The sequence below is a fragment of the Penaeus monodon genome, chromosome 38 (assembly GCF_015228065.2).
Source record: "Penaeus monodon isolate SGIC_2016 chromosome 38, NSTDA_Pmon_1, whole genome shotgun sequence".
NCBI lineage: Eukaryota > Metazoa > Arthropoda > Malacostraca > Decapoda > Penaeidae > Penaeus > Penaeus monodon.
The window spans coordinates 9,700,590-9,708,089 of NC_051423.1; positions in this window are offsets into that span (position 1 = coordinate 9,700,590).

Genomic DNA, 7,500 nt, shown 5'->3' on the forward strand with positions numbered 1-7,500 from the left:
GTGTGTGCCTGTGCGTGTTGTCGTTCAATAGTGTTTATATGGTGTGTATGTACATAGTATACATATGTCTTTATAAGATATAGGATTTGTGTGTGTGTGCGTGCGTGCGTGCGTGCGTGTATATATCTAAGATTATGTAGTTGTTGTATGTAGGTATATGTGTGTGTGTATAAGTATTAGATTATATATATTAGTATATATATAGATATATATAACAGTATATTATATATATAATATATATATATATATATATATATAGATATTTTAATATATATAATATATATATATTGTATATTATATATATTACAATATATATATATAATATATATATACAATTATTATTAGATATATATATACTATATATATATATACATAATATATACTGTATATATATATATATATATATAAATATAAATATAGATATATAGATACACACACCATATACATACATACACAAATACATAAAACTTATATATACACGCACGGCACGCACGCACGCAACACAACACACAAAATACCTATATATTATAAAATATCATATGGATATATGTAATAAACACATATAAACACTATTGACGCACGGAAACACGCACAGGGCACACACAATATTTCCATTTTGTCTATCCGCGACGCACGCGCGGTGGGTGTGATATGTGTGTGTGTGTGTGTGAGTGTGTGTGTGTGTTTGTGGTGTGTGTGTGTGTGTGTGTGTGGGTGTGTGGGTGGGTGTGTGTGGGGAATGTGTGTGAATGTGGTGCGTGAATGTGTGTATGTGAATGTGTGGTTGTGAATGTGTGTGAATTGTTGTGTGTTGAATGTGTGTGGTGTGGTGAATGTGTGTGTGTGAATGTGGGTGTGTGAATGGTGGTATGAATGTGAATGTGTGTGAAATGTTTATGTGTGAATGTGAATGTGTGTGTGAATGTGTGTGTGTGAATGGAGTGTGTGTGAATGTGTGTGATGAATGTTGTGTGGTGTTGTGTGTGTGTGTGTGTGTGTGTGTGTGTGTGTGTGTGTGTGTGTGTGTGTGTGTAGTGTGTGTGTTTGTGTGCGGTGCTGCGCGCGAGTATTTTCACAAGTTAACGTGAGAATGATGACCAAAAGGCTAATTGTGCCATGGCAAAGTCGGTTATATAAAAGATTACAAAATCTAAACTTTAAATACAATTCATATGGAGATTACCACAGTGATGCTTATTCGACCGCGTGTTGCGGTGGGCGCATTGCTCTATGAACAGTGTTGAGGCATCCTCAATTCTTGTGACAAAGCACTATAAGGATGATCTTGAGTCTCCCTCGCTTAATGTTTGCCAATGAAAACAGCCCACGGTTCGTAAACGCGAGAGCCGTCCGTTCATAGTTTTATCAATCTCATTTCTTGGTTTAGAATCTCTGTCATTTTTCCTTATGTAAAGGCGGTCGCTTGTGTTAATAGTAATAGGGTAATGATCTGGAATAATGTACTTGGTTCTGCACCTGAAGGACCGGAAATAGGCTATTATGTAAATTGAAGAATACTGGACTTTTTCTGATGAAACTATACATGCTTGAATAAATGTGTTTGGGCGTTACCTCGAAACGCTGGTTGTTCATCCTACACATATGGCTTAGTATTTTCTCGATTATGCGCTTTTTGTGTGAGCGGCGTGCGTGTTTATTTGTGTGCGTACGTATGCGGTTTTATGCGCGCGCGCGCGGTGCGTGCTTGAATGTGCGTTTGTGTGTACGAGTGCGTGCTGAATGTGCGTTTGTGTACGAGTGCGTGCTTGTATGTGCGTGTGCGTGTGTGTGTGTGTGTGTGTGTGTGTGTGTGTGTTGTGTGTGTGGTGTGTGTGTGTGTGTGTGTGTGTGTGTGTGTGTGGTGTGTGTGTGTGTGTGTGTGTGCGTGCGTGTGTGAGCACTTCATTGCGTTATAACAGAAAAACATGTATCTGTTTTTTGTTGTCTACACAGGTAGATCATTACACTGTGTAGTTTTTTTTAGTATAAACATTCGACAGGAAGTTCAGTACATAACCTTTTGTTAGTAGATGATTATTAGATCATAAAAAGCAAATGTTCAATTGTGTTGTTCATCTTGCTGGTACAGTATATCTCCTTTCGCCATGCCACGAAATCCTAAAATTCTACATGCAAGAATTTCTGGAAATGAATATCTAAGCAGTTTCCTAAGAGTTTCTATTATGCAATGGGCGTTTATGGAAATGTCTGACACATTATCAGATGGTAACCTTCGCCCCTTGCCACATATACATAGGCCTATAAAGTATTCATTTACTTCTGTTCGTCCAAAGGTTCTCACGAAAATACGGATCATCCAAACGACCCTGGGGGAAAAAATAATGATAAAAATAAAAATTGAACTTGTCAAATTATGAGGTTTCCCGTCCATCGCCTGAGTCAGATCGCGAGGTGTTACGTCGGGAGTGCCAGTCATACTGATTCAGTGTACTCCTCCCTCGCAGCGCTGGACAACCCACTGCACGATTAAATCTGCCCTTTTAAATAGCGTCAACAGGTACTAGCAACGCAGCTGGCCAAGGTTCTTATTTCAGACCCGCGCTCGATTCTTCCCTATGTTTATATACATGTGCTTGTCGATTCGATTTCGCGTTGCACGGAAAATGCACGAGTCGGTAACTGTTGCAGGCAGAGCGGCAGACAAGACCTCAGGGACGGAAGCCGGTCCGTGTCTCCCAAGTATTTACGGACCCCGAGGGGCGTGTACTATTTATAAACAGATTTTTCCCTCGATCTCTCGCAGCTTTTGTTTGGCGGGACGCGTTGTCCGGCGTGCCACCGCGTCGAGGGAGAGGGGATGCTTCGCACTGGTTGAAACTGGCAAGCCTGGCATATAATAAAAAAAAAAAAAACACAAATAAATAAGAATGCGTCCTCGCCCTCCGTTCCTTGACACTCGCGGCCCGTCTCGCCCGCACAACATTCCGCTGTCAACGAATTGCCGTCGCATTGCCGCGGGATCGGCGTTCCCGCGGGTGGCCACTTCCACGAGAGCAGACGAGCCGAGGCAGCCGCCGCCCGCGAGAGGAGGGCGAGGGCGAGGGCGAGAGGAGGGCGAGAGGAGGGCGAGGGCGAGAGGAGGGCGACGCCGAGCAGCGTCCCCGCCGCCGCGGCCCCGCCACTTTTGAACGCGATTTTCGTCGGTCTTTCGCCGCTTTCTCGCCCCCCTCGGCCGCCCCCGGGCCCTGCGTCGCACCATCAAAATCAGCGCGCTTTTAATTATTCGATTTTCGTGGGATCAAGGGCGTCACATCGGAAACTTGTGAGTACTTACCGAATTTATGCGGAAAACACCGACTTGGATTCGTGTCCGGACACTCGCATGAACACTAACGGACGCTTTGGCGCGCTGGTCGGACTGATCGTGATTGGCTGGCGGGCTTTGAGAGCGCGCTCGCCATTGGCCGCGCGGGGATGCAAGGCGAGACCCCATTGGTCCGCGAGGGATGCGCGCCCAACCTTGGGTTTTTAGTGGCAGAAGCGATTACGATTTGAAATGCGGGCGGTGATTGGGCGAGCCGCCCGCAAGAGGAGCATCACGCGGAGGCGGCGCAACGGCGCAAGTCGCCTTTATTGACCCCTCTCTAGGGGCGAGTTTTACAAAATGGCCGCGAACAGCCGCCGAGGTTTTTGAATTATTTGGCTGTTGGAAGCACGGGGAAGCTTAAGCTCGGCGTGCTTTTGTCGTGCTCTGTGCGCGGGCAGCTTATTAGTCTCAAAAACGATTTGTTTATTATAAGACTGACAAGAATATGTATAAATGTTCTATGTAATTCATCCGTTAATTTGCTTTTCTCTCAAATATAGAAAAAAATCTATCACCAGATGTTACTAGCATCAAATTTAATATATCACTGATAAGGAGAATTAAGACTCATTTGTACAATGATATTTACTTATGAAAACAATGGCACATTGCTACAATGTGACCTACTTACTGTATGTAAAATTGTGAAAATGGTCTGTTGTAAAAGAATAAACTCAGGCATTCCTAATTGCATGTGTCCAAATAGTTTTGCTAACTTAATAATCACAACATTCCGGATGACAGATTTGCAAGTGAACAGAATATCAAAATATAACCATAGTAGAGCCTATTTTAGTGAAGCATACAGACAGTACCTTGTATCAGTCATCTTATCATGTAGGTTGTGTCACACATATCGATTGAGGATTCATAAAGTAAATGTTGACGACATAAACTTTATTTAGCCTTGATTGATTGTATATAATAAGTTTTATTCTTAAAGTTGCAAAAAAAAAAAAAAAAAAAAATTGCACCCCTATGCTTATACATACTAAGGTCGGTCTCCGTACTTCGTCACCTTTGGATTTTTTTTATTTTTTATTATTTTTTATTATGCATTTTTGTATTTTTAAATGACGAACATAATTGCTTCCCTCACCAAAAAGTGAAGGAAAATATATCCTAATAAACTCTTTTTTATTTACCCAAGACTCAAAATGGCTGATCTCGTCACATGGCAACAATCACTATAGCCTTTATTTAGTGTTCATGTTTTGAAAAAGGATTTCTTGCCATTCAAAAATATATTGTTTTCCTCAAAATAATCTTTAATAGCAACTATTGAAAGCATAATTTACACAACTTGGGTGATCTTTTTTTTCTTTTTTTTTGAGTAGGTTAACAAACACATTTTTATAAAAATGTCTAAAATAAGTTATTTTCCAAACTGCAAATCCATAAACCAAATGCTCTTGGCTACAGTGCAAACCCTGTCAATCAAAAAATTTTCAGTTATTCTACACATGGCAGTTTTGCTCAACATATCTTACCAAATGTGAACGTCTACAAAAGAGAGCCTCGAAATCATGTAACAATATCATTCCCTATTACTTCATATCCAATTTTTTTTTTTTTTTTTGTATTATTTTTTTTACTTTTTCTTGGTTTTATATTCCTTCATTCCTGCAAATGGCTCAAAATAAACTGCAGTCTGTCAAAAGGTGTCTCACAACTGGGGCAACACTTAAGAAAAAGGTTATCTTTCAGTCCACTCTTCCTAACAAGTGAAGTATTGTCTGAGCATGACATTTGCTTTAAAGACCACGCAAAGAAAAATGGGTCATTATATGGCAACAGTTAGGATTTTTGTAACAATCACAAGGAAAACTCCCATCCTAGTGAAATACAAACTGATAAAATTATTTGTAAATCATGCTCAAACGAACTCCGTACTGTCTTAGTCCGTATAGTCTAAAGTCCCTAACAAGTTTGCACTAGAAAGGATGTACACTGAATCTTTACAAATACCCTTAAAGTCAGTAAGATTTGTATAAAAGTGATCGAACATGATACAAAAGCAACTTGTCACATAGTAATGTTGCCATTTAATATTTCAAACACTATCAAGAACACGGTCATTTCCATTCACAGTGTTCTGAAGCCGGTTATGTAACATACCAATGGAAAACAGGCATGAGCTCTCCAGATGGTGGTTTCAACAGAGAGAGAGAGAGAAACATTACATTATCTGGGCTATTGTTATTTCAATGTTCAACTTCATCTCCATGGGATAAACTTTCAAGCACTATCGTTTTTTTAAATTTGTCCATCTGGAGAGCTCATGCCTGTTTTCCATTGGTATGTTAACATAACCGGCTTCAGAACACTGTGAATGGAAATGACCGTGTTCTTTGATAGTGTTTGAAAATATTAAATGGCAACATTACTATGTGACAAGTTGCTTTTGTATCATGTTCGATCACTTTTATACAAATCTTACTGACTTTAAGGGTATTTGTAAAGATTCAGTGTACATCCTTTCTAGTGCAAACTTGTTAGGGACTTTAGACTATACGGACTAAGACAGTACGGAGTTCGTTTGAGCATGATTTACAAATAATTTTATCAGTTTGTATTTCACTAGGATGGGAGTTTTCCTTGTGATTGTTACAAAAATCCTAACTGTTGCCATATAATGACCCATTTTTCTTTGCGTGGTCTTTAAAGCAAATGTCATGCTCAGACAATACTTCACTTGTTAGGAAGAGTGGACTGAAAGATAACCTTTTTCTTAAGTGTTGTCCCAGTTGTGAGACACCTTTTGACAGACTGCAGTTATTTTGAGCCATTTGCAGGAATGAAGGAATATAAAACCAAGAAAAAAGTAAAAAAAATAAATACAAAAAAAAAAAAAAAAATTGGATATGAAGTAATAGGGAATGATATTGTTACATGATTTCGAGGCTCTCTTTTGTAGACGTTCACATTTGGTAAGATATGTTGAGCAAAACTGCCATGTGTAGAATAACTGACAATTTTGATTGACAGGGTTTGCACTGTAGCCAAGAGCATTTGGTTTATGGATTTGCAGTTTGGAAAATAACTTATTTTAGACATTTTATATAAATGTGTTTGTTAACCTACTCAAAAAAAAAGAAAAAAAAAGATCACCCAAGTTGTGTAAATTATGCTTTCAATAGTTGCTATTAAAGATTATTTTGAGGAAAACAATATATTTTTGAATGGCAAGAAATCCTTTTTCAAAACATGAACACTGATGAAGGCTATAGTGATTGTTGCCATGTGACGAGATCAGCCATTTTGAGTCTTGGGTAAATAAAAAAGAGTTTATTAGGATATATTTTCCTTCACTTTTTGGTGAGGGAAGCAATTATGTTCGTCATTTAAAAAATACAAAAATGCATAAAAAAAAATAATAAAAAATAAAAAAAATCCAAAGGTGACGAAGTACGGAGACCGACCTTAGTATGTATAAGCATAGGGGGTGCAATTTTTTTTTTTTTTTTTTTTGCAACTTTAAGAATAAAAACTTATTATATACAATCAATCAAGGCTCAATAAAGTTTATGTCGTCAACATTTACTTTATGAATCCTCAATCGATATGTGTGACACAACCTACATGATAAGATGACTGATACAAGGTACTGTCTGTATGCTTCACTAAAATAGGCTCTACTATGGTTATATTTTGATATTCTGTTCACTTGCAAATCTGTCATCCGGAATGTTGTGATTATTAAGTTAGCAAAACTATTTGGACACATGCAATTAGGAATGCCTGAGTTATTCTTTTACAACAGACCATTTTCACAATTTTACATACAGTAAGTAGGTCACATTGTAGCAATGTGCCATTGTTTTCATAAGTAAATATCATTGTACAAATGAGTCTTAATTCTCCTTATCAGTGATATATTAAATTTGATGCTAGTAACATCTGGTGATAGATTTTTACTATATTTGAGAGAAAAGCAAATTAACGGATGAATTACAATAGAACATTTATACATATTCTTGTCAGTCTTATAATAAACAAAATCGTTTTTGAGACTAATAAGCTGCCCGCGCAACAGAGCACGACAAAAGCACGCCGAGCTTAAGCTTCCCCGTGCTTCCAAACAGCCAAATAATTCAAAAGCCTCGGCGGCTGTTCGCGGCCATTTTGTAAAACTCGCCCCTAGAGAGGGGGTCAATAAAGGCGACTTGCGC